Here is a 17,336-nt window from a genome sequence, read left to right as displayed (position 1 = left end):
GTGAGGAGCTCTGAACTGTGGTGCTTCATGCACCCATGTAGTCCTGTGAGGTGCTGGGCCCCATGCCTCCATGCAGTCCTATGAATTTGATGTGTTGAACAAATCACGTGACATCACTGAAAAGGACACAGACTGTAACAAGATGTGAAGACAGCGATCGGACGCACCACTTTGGCAACAGTGTATTGAGGAGAGCGCTTTGGCAACAGTGTCGAGGAGAAACATACCGCATTGTGATCGCTGGAAACAACCTTCTTTAAGTACCGTATTTTCACGCGTATTAGCCGCGGCTTATGCGCGATTTATTTTTTTCGCGGACGCTCTGCGGCTTATCCGTGGGTGCGGCTTATCTGGTGACTATTTTTCCCTGGTACTTTCCCCATACCCCGGGTTAAACGAAAGGGCTGACAGTGCCTCATGTTTTTCGGAACAGGACCGCCCTGCCAGTGCACGAACAATACCGAACAGGGGCGGGTCCACTCCACATTCGAGTGGACTAACCCGCCAATCCTCGAAAACACGCAACATGGGCACAATCCGATCTTAGTAGAACACTAGAACTGACCTCCTTTGTTATACATCATGCCGACACCGGAATGTGGACAGGGTTTAGGGCCTTCCCCACGGTCTCCTTTGCCGGCAGACCCACAGGAAGGGTTCAATACATCTGTCATCGGGATAAAACGTGGTCAGCTAAGCGTCAGTTCTCATTTGACGAGAGCAGCAGCATTCGTGGACACGGGCACGGCAGTTAGAGGTGAGGCATGGCTTAGAGTCGCTAAATAGCGAAGCTATTTAGTGACTCTAGCATGGCTCAAACGCTGAGGCACAGCCACGACAGCGGCTTCAAACTAAAAGTCGTCGACTTCGCGGACAAGTACGGGAACAGGGCAGCCTGCAGGGAGTACAGCGCTGACGAGCGTTGAGCGTCTCTGTTGATTTTGTATGTGCATCACTGGTTTAGCGCACAAAGCACCCAAGCGAGATGCCAAATGTAGCCCAATGTTGGCCCAAACTTGGCCAGCCAAAGTGGCCAAACATGAAACAAGTTTGGCTGTACAGCACATTTCCGGTTTGGCGTTGGTTCCTTTGGCCAAAATGGCCAAACATTGGATTTCATTTGGCTGGCCAACTTTTGCCCAAATGTGGATATTAATCTATATATCTATTATATATCTATGTAATTATATATTATACATAGTGCCTGTGTGTGTATGTGTATGCAATAGAAAACACTGTGAAGTATGGAACGATCATCATATTTATTGCGTACTTCTCGTGCAGTTAAAAAAAACGCATTCCAAACGTACAGTTTCAAAGAATATAGGAAGTATTGTACGAATAGAAGTAAGAACAAATAGGAGTAGGTTCTAAGAAATAGAATTCTATTCCGCAGTCTCCTTTCGGGTTCGCCGTCGTGACCGTCCACCGTTTCTGTCTGCAGCAAAATAGAGCAATTTCTTCACCGTCGTCTTAACCGCAGCATCCGTCATGCCCTCAAAGTTGATGCGTACACAACCTGTAAAGGAAGCACCATAAGACAGCACACAAGAATCACACCATACTTTCAACGTATTTGGTTCTCTGTTTTTCGCTATGTCCAAATGGGATGTAGTCCAAGTGGAAGATGCGAGCATTGCAGATGGGAAGTTTTTAGGAACACCAAATGAGGAACGCATTATACTAGAAATATGTAGTAGAGCGTGTACAGCAGAAGCATGTATTAAAAGTACATCTAGCTGAAACTAGGGTTTAACCATGAGCAGATGTGTCCCCCGTGCCAGGAAGATGTCGCCTACTGTGAATGGACACACCAAGTTTGATACTGAAAAGTGGTGCACTGTACTTAACCCTACGCTTATAAACAAATTTCAACGAGGTACACAAACACACAGAGGAAAGAAACTATCGTAGTATCTGGCTTTTCACAGACTATCACGCATGCCTTGTGCTTATTTGGTACACATAAATACGCTTTACTTAGACAATAATTTACGAAAAGCTTCAATATATTTAACTTAAATTTCTTTGTGTTCCATAAATAGTAAATAGCGCGCTTACAGTGTTGTGTACTGCAAGTAATAACATTGATCATATCTCTGAAGGAAGGCAAACTTCCTTTGGCCACCAAAGACTTGTGTGTCCTTTTCGAGAACTGGAGCAGAACGTGAAGACACCACAAACGCGGCCACGGAAGCACCTAGAAATTTGAAACCTCGCACCAGTAAATAGTCCATCCTTCTAAGTTTCGAAAGTCTGACACTTGTTCTCGCATTATTACGCAATATGACTGTGTAAGCCATAGCACAACAATCCAAAACAGACAGACTTCACTGCGATTTCTAATTTTCAATGCCGATATATAAACTGAGAGTGTGTTTCATGGTTTCTTACTGACGCGGCTTCCACGGTTACTCACGAACTACTGTGGGATGACAAAATGCATTTCAAGATCCACAACGAAAAGCTCCGGACAAGAATGTTGAAATACGTGCACCAACAAGACAACTTTGGAAGTATTCGAAATTTGCGGGAGCATGACGCCATGGGGGCAAACCCCTGCCGTGTTGTTGCAACTTTGAAAAAATCGGAACCAACTTGGCCGGGTAACAAACTAGTGATGCTTACCTGAAACACAGTGTGGAATAGTCGTCAACTTTGTTGTCAATAACTCCGATGTACAAGGACGGAAGCCTTGTTTGTACCTCGCGTCTGTACCTCACCATTTGCACCGCTTTTTCTTGAATTGCTGGATATGGATACGGATATCAGCCAACAGAGCCAATAATAGCCAGGGGACGCGTGGCCGCGATATCGCTGAGACCGGCTTCGTTTGCGGGAGCAACACACTACCTGAAAGCGGCCTTGCGACGATGCCGCGTATGAATTTCAAATTTGTTGGTGTTTCATATCTCGTTTTCACAAATACGCAGCGCTAAAGAAGACATATCGCTGCAAAGGTGTATAATTTATCAATGAAAAAATCGAGCAGCACTGCAACAGCATCTCATACGCTTTGCTATAACGCATAATTCTCCAGCTTGCCATCACCTTCAAAACCTCATGGTGCTAAAATAGGTGTCTGGTATAGGTTTGGCCAGAATGCTTGTACCAGATATGTCGTCCAAGCATGTTACAAACTTTGCTAAGCCACACTTTGGCCGATCCCAAATTTAGCACCGTTGGCCAATGAGCCCGGTGGCCAAAGACCTGCCAATCAATCGCCAATGATTGGCCATTGGCCACTGTCTGCTTGGGCAGTCGCGTCGTATTACCCGCGGCTTATCTGCGAATGCGGCTTATCTGCAAAAACATTTTCAAAATGTATCTAAAATCGAGTCCTGCGGCTAATACGCGTGAAAATACGGTAGTCTCTCGCAAAACAGGTTTTCGGTTCAAGTATCTTGAATCGTGTATCCCTTTCTTGTCTTTGTCTTGAGTAACAAATAATTGGGTTTTCTCTACGATCTCGAGGGTGACTCCAGCCTTGTTTTCCCCATAATACAGCCTGCTTGCAACCAGTCGTGGGATCTAGCACCTCTCGTGTGAATATGTACTTTCTTTTCAACGATCACACAGCAATATCTCGAGCGAGCCCGAAACCTCGTTCTGCGGATAAAAACTTAGGGGACATAAACTTGCGCGGATAAAACGCGGACAGAACCGCGGTAGTAGTGTGGATGATGCGGATATTTGTGTACACCTAGGTGGAGCCGTTTCCGCATCTCCCAGTGATATAAAGGAGCCTTCCTGATAGTTTCAGATTGTTTACAACGGATGACAGAAGGTTCCATCAACGTCATGTCGCAGAAAACTGCACTGGAAGACATCGAAGCTGAGCTTCAACGTGGAACCTACACGCTTGTATCGGAAACTGACCTCAAATCACCCCTGTGGAAACTGTTTTGCCATGTCGCCGACGAGAATGGGACGAGGATCCCAAATGTGGTTGCTTCTTCAAGCTGTAAGTCTTTTCGCAGATTTGTGGGACGTAAGGTTGAAACATCGAACTTACTGATGCATGTGTGGCGTGGCCAGAAAGAGGGTACCAGGAAATACCTTAAGCCGGAAAGAACATTAAACGCGCTTCCTGGTGCAGTCACTGACGAGATACTGAAACGCGTTGTGCGCTTTGAAGCCGAAGATGTCAAACCTTTTAATGTGATCTCCAGAAGTGGATTTCTTACGTCAGCACAGTACCTAGTAGATGTGGGAGCCAAGCGCGGCGCGGTGGATGTAAAACAAGCGAGCACACATCGCACAACGGTTTCGTTCTATCGAAGAAATTGCGGGGGGGGTATATGTTTATTCACACAAAAGGAGATGTCAGCCAGGCAAGTGCCGGCTTGCTACTCCTTTAAAAAAAGGTGTGGGAGAAGCCTCGATGGCAACGATGTGCTGCGGGCGGTGAGGCTTGCCGCCTGTGCTTCAGAGGGTGGTCATCGTTTCGGTGGTCTTGAGGTACTCGAAGAGTGCCTTGGTAATATCCCGTTGCCCAGGGTGCGGGACAGGCCCGAGGAGTGTAGCGAGCGAGAGGGGGTGGTGGCCCAAGGCTTGGAGGCGTCGGGCGAGGGCGGCACGGGGCGCCGAGAACGTTGGGCGCGTTAGCAGGAGGTGGGCTACGTCAGCGATGGCGCCGTAGGTATCGCAGTTTGCGTTGCCGTGTCTGCCCATCTTGTGCAGGAGTGACGGAGTATAGGCGAGGGTTGCCTCGGCCCTGGTAAGGTGCTGGGTGAGGTGAAGTTGCATCGCGGGATCGATGGCTCCAAGAAAGAGTGTTGCATCGAATAGCGTCTGCAACGAAGTGGCGGGTTTCAGAGGCAGACCGTCGACGGATTTGAAGGAGGCAAGCTGGTGCCGTGAGCGGTAGGTTTGCGATGGGGCTGTCACAGCTATGCGCGCGCCTTGCAGCAGTGTCGGCGCCGGGTATTCCCAGGAGCGACTCTCCTCTAAGTCTGAGCTGCGTGAAATATTCAGCAGCAGTGGTGGAACTGTCACCCTTGACATTTGTACCGATGACTTCAAAAAAGAAAAAAGAAACAAGAGAGAGAGAGAGAGAGAAAAAAAAGGCGTACTTTGGTGTTACAGTGCACTTGACTTTTGAGTGGGGCTTACAAGTCGAACTCTGCGCGTCGCGCCGTTCGAATTCGATAAGAACACGGCTGAATTCTTTTCGTTAGTGGCCACCCTGAGACAATACGATCACTTGCATTGCTTCGCCCATGCTCTCCACACGGTTGTATTGACTGCTCTGAAGCAGACCATAGCTGATATGTCTGACGTCAGCGCTAGTAGTAATCATTCAACCCAAGTTTTACAGAGAAAATCTATGGCAAGTATTGCACTTTTTACTTTAAATTTTTTTAAATTTACATTTAAAATTTTTTTAAATTCGGCAAAATCTAACTCAGTGAAATACTTGTCGTGGATTTTCTATGTAAAACTCGGGTTGTAGAAAAAAAAACTAGATAGAAAGGAAGCAGAGAGTGGGAAACAATTTATTTGAAAATCAACGACGCCATCTTGGTGAAATCACGCCGGTGCGGGCACGCCGGTTGCAGGTGGCCACCTAGTTCCAAGGCATCACACCAGATGGCGCCAGCATCGTAGCTCTTAGACATTGTGACTTACTGTCGAAGTTGCTGGCTCGCTTTGTTCGTGGAACACTGTCGGAACGGCGTCAAGTTTCAAATCGTTCCTTTTTTGTGCCAATGCAAGTTGCACTTGCATGATGTTCTCACCCAGGTACACATTATCGGTGAAATGCGAGGAGCATACGCGGACAGCATGAACACTCCTTGCTTCATCTGGATACCCGCTAGTGATGTAGCTGCTTCCAACTTTCGCTTCGTCTGGGGTCTGGCTGTAGCTGTATCCTTGGCATGCGAAATCAAACATCGAGGTTTTCGAAGGAAGTCTTCCTGGAGTCGGGAACGGTGCGTCAGTTTCCAAACGACATCTCACGCGAAGGATGCAAGCGTAGAGATAGTATCCGCATCACTGGAAAGTGTCACATGTGAATACGGGAGACGTGCCGGAAAAAAACAAAGCAGCCCCAAACTTGGCTGCAGACGACAGCGTCCTTCACAGCGGATTAGCCAGATTGGCCAGATTCCACCTTGCGTCACGCGATGTTGTTGGCGCTGGCGCTTTCGAGGTCAAAACGAAACCGGATCTTTTAAATTCGATTCCTCATCACCCGGTCCGTTTTTGAAGGAGAAAATTTGGCAAATAGCTCGTGGTTGTGTACCGAACACATTGGTATTGGATTCGTAACCACGGTTCTGGATGCGACAGTCCCTTTAATGTCCACCTAGTAATTGTACGTTTTCGTGTCATTGGGGACCGATATGAGTTTAAATTCGTCGTTATTTAACAGGAAAACGACGCGAATTTTGACGCCATAAGGCGCGGCTGTTCAAACAGGTGGGTATTGATCTGTCCGTTAAAATATTTTCCACCCTTCGTCACTTCGTAACGTTGTTTCGGACTGCGAGACGAGACGTCGTAATCATTCTTTAAATGTTCGTCGTCCTCGACATAGAGTCCGACGCGTGCACGGTTTCTTGAGCCAGGGGCGTGGAATGAAGCACGACGTCCAAAATATTCCTGTAGGCATACAACTCGTTGGAACTGAGGAGCTTGTTGTTCGCATAAACGGTGACCGTCTTAAACATGCCGCTCAACAGGTGGTTTATTGGGAAAACGACATCTTTCGCGTCCATTTCTTCCCCGTCGTCGCGAACAATGCGCGCGGTCAAAGACATGAAACTGCCGTAGAGATCCAAGTGTGCCCTTTGCAAATTTTGAATAGCAAATTCGATCAAGGTATTATTTACTCCGTTGACCGGATAAAAAAGTTGGTACGAAGTATCTTCCACTCCGTATTGAACAGAAGGGGGTTCTAATATCATCACATCACTCGTTAGACAGAGCTGCGACTGTTTTTTGTCTTTCGTTGAGGTCATGACAGAGCGCGCAGGGGATGTGTGACCTTCACGGCGTACCAAAGATATCTGCAGCTGCGTCGTGCGTCGGCGCCTTTTGTTGTCGTTTGCGGTGTTTCGTCCCATTGTTGTTTCCAGAGCCCTCCATGGAATCCAACACGTCTCTCCCCGTTGTTATGGCAGTCTTTTTTACTGCGCGATATTCCTTCGCCGTCGGCCAAATTCCGCGTCAAGCGCTTCAACGTTCTCTCGGCGATCGGTTTTATTTGATGCCAGATGGGAACGATAAACTTGGATATGTTGCTCAACACACCACCCCCTCGTTGGAAAAGGGGTCCCGAGTACACGGGAATTATTTTGGGGGAATTACGGCACATATTTGAAATGTAACGTTAAATTGGTTCTGCCTTTGGATCGCAACGGCAAGAGTCTTCCCGTTTCGTCCGCGAGAACGATCGTCACTGAGGGAATTTTGAATTGAGACAGGTTAAAATACTGGATGTTATCTAACGTGTAGGTGACGACGTGCTTGTCTTTCTCGTAATAAAACGGTAGTATTTTGAATATCGTTTTTTTCCCGCTCTCCACGTACGTGGGTTCCACAATATCCGTGTAGACGATTATGTTGTGAAACGGGGGTACCAGGAGTACTTCGACGGAGCTCGTGACAATCTCCTCCTCCCCCGTGAACACGGTACGCGATTCGAAGCCCAAAAGCACGGCCAGGTACTCGGAAAGTCTTAAGGTGGTGGTGCCCTCGGAAAGCCGAATTTTACATTTCTGTTCGGTTCCGTGGAAGCTGAAGCGCGCGCGTTCGCCTCTGCTCTGGTTAATCGCATCCAGAAGTGCTTGCGGCATTGCATAATTGCAGCACTGGGCGGCAGATGTACTCTGCAGAGATCGAGAGATTTTCGTCTTGATCGTGAAAGAAAATTGACATGCTATGGGAAGAGGAACGCGTAGCGTTTCTTCGTGTCCCTCGACGGGTGTGAGCTGTAGCAGCTTGACAAGTGCAACCCTTTCGGCGTTTTCAGAGAGCAGACGTTATCCGCGAATTCTAGTGAGGCGTCCAGCTTGTGCGTCTGGAAATACTTGTTGAGTGTGCTACGTAGGGACGTGGTTTCCGAATTCCAAGTGACGTCGCCGAAAGTGACGGGTGCGCGCTCCAATAAGATGGATGTGGCTTCGCGTTCGCTCAATTTGGGAGGCTTCACCGCACGACCTGCTTCGTGGGATGCTAGCGAGGCGTCGAGCGCCTGTGCGAGCCGAGGGTCCAATTCCACGGCCTTCACGTCTACGGGTAAGACGAAGTCGTATCGCGATTTATTGTACGCGAAAGAAACGTTAAATTCCGAAAGGGCTTTTCCCAAATCCCTCTTGAGGTCCGAGGTGACACGAAAGGTTTTCCCGGCTTCGACTGTGTCCTCGAAAGAAACCTCGATTTTCGCATCTTGCCTTTCGTACCTGATATTTAAAAAATCATTGCTTATGCTGAGACTCATCAGGCCGACTTTATAGTGATTCGAGAGCTGAAGCGGACTATCGAAAGCGGACTACCGTGAAGGCGTTGAGTTTATTCGAGGGAAACTTATCCATGCTGGCGTTCGAGAGCAGGTGGACGTAGATGTCTGACGTCATTTGCCATTCTTCACCACTTTGCTGCTCGGAACCCTACTGTCGTGTTCGTTGTCGTAACCGAACCAGCGAACCAAGAAGGAGCTCTGGCCGTTCATTTTCTTCTTTCTCAGCACTTTCCTTACTGGCCAAGGCTGATTGGCGTCTCGGGTTACGACGAGTACCTCCTTGGGGTAGAAAGATCCGTCCACTTCCTTACCCCAATAATCTTCCAGGTGCACGACGGGAGGGGGTGTCTCTCAGGCGGGAGACGGTGAAAATCTGAGGTGACCAACTCCCTTCCGGGCTCTTATGAAAACCTTTTCAGTGTAGTAGAACCCTCACTTTATCCCCCACTTTGAGCTTCTTTTTCATGGAGGGTACGATGGGCTTCCCATTTATCTTATTGAACAGCTCCAATTCGTTTTCGGGTGTGACTTCGGACGGGCTGATGCCCAACGTCCTGTATTTGGTGTTGTTGTGGTCGCGCACGATCTTAGGAAGCACGGAAACGAAGCGGTATTTTCCACTTACTCTAAAATAGCGAAATATTCTGTCGTGTAAAGTGCATATCTGCCGTTCCGCCTGCGATGCCTTGATTACGGGAGAGAAGGTGGAATACATGTGGACCTTCTTTCGTAATCCTTGACGATCTTGTTGTAGAATTCCCCTCCTTTTCGCAAAAGATGTATGCTGGTGCGTTACCTCCCCGAAAAAGTCTTATCATGGCCTTTTCATTTCGACAGGGCGCTTCGTCTTTAGCGGGAGGGTGCGCAGAAAGCGGGAGAGGGAATCAATCGCCACGAGAACGTAGCGGTAGCCGCCGTTGAATCTCTTGTATTGTGAAAAGTCGGCGAGATCCATTTGCCACACGTCGTTGATCTTGAGCGTGATGATGCATCTCCTATTAAACTTTCTTCTCACCGGCAGGTGTAGTGTGTAGGCGTCCAGCTTTCTGAGAATGGCGAAAGCCTTGTTTTTCCTCATGTGACGCGCTTTTCTATAGCGGTCCACTCCCACCAAACCACCCTCTGGCTTCTCATATCCCTCCATAAGTCGTCCACGCAATGGAGGCTTGCTGCTGCTGCTGTTGAGGCTCGCGAGATTTGGGCAGAGAAATCAGGCATAATAGTTTCGAGACTTTGGGGAACCAGGAAGGTTTCTTTCCCGTCTTACGTTGCAACAAATAATTGACGAGTTCGTAAACGGAGGAGTGCCTGATAGGCTTGCCCGACACAGAGCCACAACCCTCGCGATCCCAAGAAACAACCTTCTTTAATTCCGAGACGACCCTTTCCGCTTCCTCTTCGTCCACCTCTGGAGAGAGGAGCGAATAGTCAAAGTCATTTGTAGCATCGGACGCCTCGTTTTGATTGTCGTAGGGGTCAAATCCGTACTGCTTAAGTATGCAATACAGTGCTTGCAGTATGAGTTTCACTTTGACGTCGTCACTCTCCTTCGAGGAAAGAATGTTCCCGATGGAGGAGCCGGTCACTTCAATTGCCTTGGCCATTGGCGAAGAGGTTCAACACGGCGGAGAGTAGGAGAGGAAGCACCGACGAAAGAACGCACTGTTCTCGCTGCTGAGACAGATAGCGCTTCAAACACTGCGGATTCTTGTGAATCTTTTTGTAGGCGAGCCGACGTAAGAAGCGTTTGTGCTTCTTCAAATGTGCGAACATGTCTGGAGCTAGAGCGATCTTTCCATTCAATACATTGAGGCAAATTTTGGAGAGGTGTTTCATGTCGGACGAAGAAGAACGTCTTAAGACGTCGCGACGGTACGGAGGCGGTAGAGTGAATAGTACTTTGAGTAAAGTGAGGTGAGGGCGGAGGTTCATTTCGGGGCATAGGTATATTGACGTTCTCCCAGAAAGATGTTGCTACACAACCTGTGACCCTCGTGCGTATAGTTGTGAAGATCCACGAGTAAATAAGCGTGGGGCGACGACATAGCTTGTTTATATGCGTCCAGAAAATACTCTAATCTTTTTCTGCCAAATAGCTGTTGCCAGAAATGTTCCATCTGGTGCACACTGTGCACGGTGCGTCACAGGACGACGTAATTAGCGTTGTACGATATGGTTCTACAATGGCTACTGTCGAAAAAGATGTTTTGAACGAGTAAGAAGATCGACACGTGGTGAGAACCCCGAATGAAAAGATCGGTCACCTCTTTCTAAGAACCGGCGTCGGTCATGTGATGGTCGACGACGATGAGCGTAGCGCGCGACGTTCCCACTCTTGCGGTAGCTCCTTGGTAAATTTTACAGAGTCCCCAAAGTCGTCCTGCATACTCGGCGAAGCATATTTCTGCACGTAGAATATTTGTGATGGAGGCTTGTCCACCACATCGTTCAGGTCCCACAGCACGTTCGCAACGAAAGTAGATTTGCCGCACACGGAGGGGCCGCTTAAGATACAGCGAAAGGGATGACGGAAACGAGAAGGTTCGGGGGAGACATGTTGCGTGCGTACACGTTGCACGAAGAGAAATGTATCCCTTTTATTTACACATCGTCGTCCTCTACATCGGGACTGCGTTCTCAATACAGATTATACAGGCTAAAGTTGGACTTATTTTTTGTGAGTCTGTCCACCGCTAAGATGCGGTCGAGCGTCTTCATCCTGTCCTGACACATTTCTTGACTTGCTTGCAACCATTCCAGGCGGTGGACTTGAAAGGCTTCCTCCACTATGCCGCGAATAAATTCGCGAAGTTCTTCGTTTTTTGTCTTTTCGTGCGACGACGAGAAACGCAGGAGAATAAACCACACATGGCGTTTTTCACGTATCGATCAGAATGATGACGTGAGCGCAGTGCGTGCTGCCTTTATACAGATAAACGCTTGCAAAGAAACGAGAGCGAAAGTGAAACAAAGAAGCCACCCGTTACCGCTAGGAGCGCGCACGCGCAGTGGAAGGAGCAGAGAGTGAAACCGAAACCACCCGCGGTCGGGTGCACGGACGGTGCAGAGGGCGTGCGCGCGTGCGTAGCTGATGCGGCTAGGCGCCCCAGTCGCTTGCTCGCTGGCTGTCACGGAGAGCAGGCGTGTGCTCGGTTGCTCCGCAGTCCCCGTGCCCGCTCAGTTTCTGCCTGGCTCTTGGATGGAGCAGTCGCACTGTCGCCGCGGGGGAAAAGGTGAGTGATTTGCCGATGTTTGCATGTTGTTTAACCGCGCTCCTTTTCTCGCATGTTTGCCATGCCCCGTACGCGCATGTTTACGGGTGACCAACGAGTGATCTGCCGATGTTTGCGCGTTGTTTGACTGCGCCCGTGTTAAGCCTTTTCTCGCATGTTTACCGTACGCGCATGTTTAGACTTGTTTAGTAGTGAGAAAGCCCTTTGTTCGTGTTGACGCATGTTTAGCGATGTGTGCCCAGTGGTTCCCGCCTTGTGTTAGCTGCATAGTGTTGTGATGCTGTGGTTAGGCCTAAGCGATCACCCCCCCTAAGCCTTTTCGCCGATGTGTACTGTTTTCCCCGTGCTGTTTAGCAGTAGCGGTTAGACCTTTTCTCTCGCATGCCTAGACTTGTTTAGCAGTGTTGCCACTTTTACCTGCCTCTAGCACCTTGTTGTTCTCTGTCTTTTTCACATAGAGCTATGATGGTGGTGCCATCTGGTGTGATGCCTTGCAACTAAGTGGCCACCTGTCATCGATCTCTGCAATTGCCCGTCGCCAATTACCAACATGGCGGGCGCTAATAAATTGCAGTAGTGTAGTGCAGTAAAGTGCAATAGTATAATAAATTCGAATAAATTGTTTCTCTCCACTCTATTTCTATCTATTTTTCTTTCTTTTTCTTTTTTATGGACACAGGTTGCCGCCAACTCACAGCTTGGTCTGGACACGAGTTAAATATTCCCCACTTAGTGTGGTGACACATTGGAAGGTGCTCATTAATGTGGGGGGTCCCAATTAGCTCTAATTGCTAATTAAATCGTGTTTAGACCAAGTTGTGACTTGGTGGCAGTCTGTGTCCAGTCATTACTACTTGTATTTCCTCCTTGCTAAGTATTTTATGCATTTCGCACCGGTTGCTGTTTGCGCTTTTTTATTTTTCTTTGTGCTAAAATCCGCGCGTACGGGGATCGGGACTTGAAGACTAGCGCTGTAGAGATACCGTTGCGTAGATGCATGGAACTAATATGAGTACGTTGTTATTGCACATGGTGAGCGTCGTGGAACCATTCTAACAGTTCGCTGATTGAAACTTCAAAATCGCATATCGATATCGCGGATGCGTTGCGGCAACTGCTGTTTGAGTCTTTGAGTTGGCAGGTTGCTGATCTGCACTTTTATACCCACAACCGGCTTAAATATAGGAGCTATTTCCTCCATATTGTTATCCCTCCCACCCTCCTCCCTCGCTATCGCGGAAGCAGTTTCAGAATAGTGATGTCTTCCGAAATTAAGTCAAAGCAAGTGATCTATGAAAAAGGAAATACCTTGTGTTACCACCAGGGTGTCGGAGCGAACCAAAAACCGGAACCGAAAACTGAAAAAGAAACGCTATTTTGGTGCGAACCGGAACGGAATCGAAACCGTATCCGTTTTTCTCGCTCAGGAGGGAAACCGAAAAATATATTTAACGGTTTTCGGTTCAAGAAAAAACTTCGCCGGTTTGGACTACGGATAGGCGAATGAAACAGACGTTGTGTGCTCTGAAGTCATGTCATGGATACTATACGAGGGTTACAGTTACGGTAGAATGTATGTCGGTATACTATGACCCTTAGGCTCCCTTTGTAATGGTTTATCGTTCGCGCACGCACGCAGACTTAGAGGTACATGTGACTCTCTAGGAATGTGCCGTAGTGTTCGTTTTAATTTGATCCCCCCAAACTCTCGTCAACTAAACGGCGACCCAAGGGGGCTGCATAATGGCTTCTTTATCGGTAATGTCGCGCAACGCATCCCTTGTTTGAGAGCAGCTAGGTTGAATACATTTACGTATACGCGAGGGCAAGCCCGTGCGAAGTGGCAACTCTTTTGTGGACAGGACACGAAGAAAATAAAACTGAGCGGTCGAGCGCGTTCGTGAGTGAAGGTGTTCCCCGATTTGCGTCCTACTCGTGCGGTGGTGCTTGCTGGCTAGACAGTAGCAACAGACATTCGGATGGGACGCGATCGCTCCAATCCAGCAAGTAAGTACTTTACGTATGACATCACGACAAACAAGTCCGTTTGTAGCATGCGCTTCATGAAAGGAGAAAGCCCATTTGGACAGACAGTAACCTACAGGAACCAGGAGCTACCAATTTCACAGCTGTCTATTAATATTAAATACCATGTATGCGGAATAAACGGGATTACATTTTGTAACATTGTGGGGATGAATATTCCCAGCAGAAGCGGAACCGGTTAAAAACCGGTATGAAGCGTTATTGTTTTGCTCCGGAGCAGAACCGGTACCGGATCGTTTATGATGTAACCGGAACGAAAACCGGAACAAAAAACGTTTCGGTTCGACACCCTGGTTATCACAGTTCATCCTTAAATGTGAACCTCGTTAAGGATTCTTCTAGTCCCATGCTATTGCTCTAGTTACATTCGTCACCCGCTCTTTCAGCCACAGGCCTATATCTGTCTTCACTGACCTGTGGATAGCCATTGGTACATAGTAGCTGGCAGACGTTGCCTGGATGATTCACACGTAATAATAAGAAATAAAAAAATGTGCTCGCGAAACATGGAAGCAAGGGCGAAGTATTCCTTTTGCGGAGGAGCTACCCCAGAGTTGGTCATTTGCATTTTTTTTTTGCTTAGCACTTTGTCATCCGTTTTTTTGCTATATCCATGCTGCGTGTCTTTGTGACAGATACGCCGTGTGCACGTCAGATCAGAGGGCAAAGTAAGCCTAAAACCGAAGCTTACATCACACCATTTCAGTTCACATGTACCATGTGTCCCACGATTTCAACAAAATGACAAGGAAAAGACCATTGCGATCTAAGACGGGGCTATTCGTGTTCTGTAGGAAGAAGAACCCAAGCAGCACAATGTACTGAAAGTCGAGTGCCATATAGGGGCGGGCGGGTAGGTGGAAGGCCTTGAACAGATTCGTGAAACTAAAGAACATTGATAAGACACACGGTCGTCCACCCCTATTGCACTCGACTTTCTGTACATTGTGCTGCTTGGGAACAAGACTTGTCGCTATCACACCTGGCAGCTCTATCAATATCTTTTGCCACGAAAGGACCGTGCAGGTGATAATTGTTTCTGTCAATTGGTACAGAAACGCTCACTCAGCTTGGTTGAAGGCGGCTAAGAACAGTGGTAGAGTGTTAATTAGCAATGATAAGAACGGTTATCTTTTCGAGCGGGGAGGGGGATATATTTTGGCAGTTAAGAATGTGAAATGGAGCGATGTACGACGAATGAAGCCTGCGGCGGAGCATCGACCTCAAGGACAGATCCACAAGATTGCTTTCCTTCCTCGTGCTTTTCGGCGGGTCCGACTATGATCTATTCAGTGCAGCGGACGCTGTTCGTACGTTTGTCATGTACTCCTAGAAGATGAGTTTATTACACTTAACAATGCACTGTATTACGTTAAACATCCGGCGTGCGCATTACATAACGATGGAAGGAACACGTCATTTTCCAAAACCTTCATGCATAAAAAGTTATATTGAGAAGAGCTACATTACCAAGACATAATACAGTGTCTAAATGGAAGTACATAGTACATCTACATACAGGATGCCCCGCCTAACGTGTCACGAAATTATATTTAATTAGAGTAATAAAAGAAAAACAATACAAGTTTGCACCTCCTTGAGTTAGAAACAGGTGCTACTTTTGACGTAGCACGTGTTTCTAACTGAAGTGGCAGAAGAGTAGCGATCGCTTTCGTTTGATCGCCCTCTTCAAATGTAATTTCGTGACACGTTAGGCGGGACACCCTGGAGACCCGACAGCGCAAGGACGTTACATATCCATGTACCAGTCGTGCCTCGTTAATATGTTAATATGACCCCCGTTAATATGGACGACGCGAATTATGGACAGTTTTTCCCCGGAACGAAACTTTTGCCATGTATTTGTGTCTCGGTAATATGGAACCCCGCTTTTCGGACAATGGACAGCACAAATTAGTACCAATTAATTCCATAGAACCCTACGCATTTTTGCCTCATTATTATGGACTTGTTCTCAGGACGACAACCTCTAGAAGAATCGGATGACGAGTCCTTTGTTCCAAATTTGTTCTTTCTTTTGTCCCTACTTCTGCAGGTTATTGTGGCACCTTTCCAGGGTGCCACAATTTTTCCAATGCCAAACTGTTCTACACTCCGCCGAACATGGCAGTCAAGATTCGACCTCTAGACGCAGGAATCATTCGAGCTACTAAGGCCCATTGCAGAGCAGCGCTTGTGTGGCGGTATATCCAGCGTGCTGAGGACAACGAGCCCCAAACTGGGGATCTGCGATTTACCGCGAGAATGGCGTGGAGCTGTCGGACTGTTCGGACATTTCCACTGACGATTCAGCCAGCCCAAATCCAGTTGTCACAGCGGCCATGGCTCGAGCAGGTCTCCAAACGGCGCTCCAGTTTTCAAATATAACGAGGACGGATCTCAGGCAATGAAAATTGCTGGAATGCTGTCGACTTTGAGCTCCACGAGGTATGCGCACAAGCAAGCACTGATTACTGTGTTTTTTTTTTTTTTTGCTCCTAATAAATATAGTTAAGTGTAGGACAATTCGTTATTATGGACGATACACTTTATGGACAATTTCCGAGAGGAACGAAAAACGTGGATAAAATGGGATATCGAATATCGCACACTTTGGATTCCGTAGTTATGAGTGGCATACTCATTCTGTTTTCGTGTACACACGAACGTAGCGTGGTGCAAATTCCATAGCCTACAGTACACGTGTGTCAGATGAATATTTCCAAAATTAGCTCTTTCTGTTTGGTGGATTTTCGGAAGCACGAGGATAGCAGAATTGTAGTCACGTATTAGAAAGGTCGCATTATTTGGTAAGCGTCCTGAAGGTTGCACGACCACCTGATATTCCACAACAACCACCAGGATTTTGCTCAACACCTGCTCCCCTAAGTAGCAGGGGAGGCTGAAAGAAGGTCAATAGAAAATTCGCAACGTTTCAGAAGTTTTTTTTCTTCTAAGCTGTACTCCCGCAGCCTGAAAACGGCGAGCTTTTAAATGGCCGTACAACGGAAGAGGGTTACTTCTTCAGCTTGTTTAGGAGGCGTCTGATAAAAAAAAAATCAGGGAAACAAAAAATGATAAACTGATAACCGTGCTGGCAGAAGGATAGCGAAACAACGGTAAGTCGTTTTCCGCGGCCTCCGTCTTACTCTCCCGCCCTATCCAACGGTTCCTCCTTTCAGCTGTTGTGACCCGTGGCATTGCTTATCTTACAAGGCACTCCTGAAGAAAGGTGAAGCCAGCGTTCAGAGGGAATGTCCCTAAATTCTCCTCATGAATGCTTCACAAGTTTAGAACTACGTCGTAAGGCAGAGGTTATGAGGTTAAGAACCATCGGCAGCCTACTTCGGGCATGAGCAACCAGTTGTAGGACGGAATGCTCTCAGTGCCCACGTAATATTTGTGGGCTTCAGGGTCTACAGCATCGCTCGACATCAGCCATATTAGTCTATATTACATGCTAGTCAAGTTGCAAAAAATTACGGAAACACAAAATAGAGATGTAGGATGACAATCTCAATGCCACTATTAGATTTTATTCACACGCATGATCCAACTGTCGTTATAGCCGCTGTAGTTGTCGTCGT

At 47.5% G+C, this 17,336-nt stretch overlaps 1 long non-coding RNA gene across 1 annotated transcript; it reads right to left on the bottom strand.

The window, feature by feature from the left end:
* Nucleotides 1-1,364: 1,364 nt before the first annotated feature.
* On the bottom strand, nucleotides 1,365-2,734 carry LOC135399561 (uncharacterized). The gene is made up of 3 exons (XR_010424339.1): nucleotides 2,629-2,734; nucleotides 2,062-2,200; nucleotides 1,365-1,519 (listed from the first exon to the last, which is right to left on the bottom strand). It is a non-coding gene; the product is annotated as an uncharacterized LOC135399561 (long non-coding RNA).
* Between the last annotated feature and the right edge of the window lie 14,602 nt (nucleotides 2,735-17,336).

Source organism: Ornithodoros turicata, chromosome 7, assembly GCF_037126465.1.
Source record: "Ornithodoros turicata isolate Travis chromosome 7, ASM3712646v1, whole genome shotgun sequence".
Classification (NCBI taxonomy): Eukaryota; Metazoa; Arthropoda; class Arachnida; order Ixodida; family Argasidae; genus Ornithodoros; species Ornithodoros turicata.
Note: the sequence above shows the minus strand (reverse complement) of the source record. Positions and strands in the feature narration are given on the sequence as shown.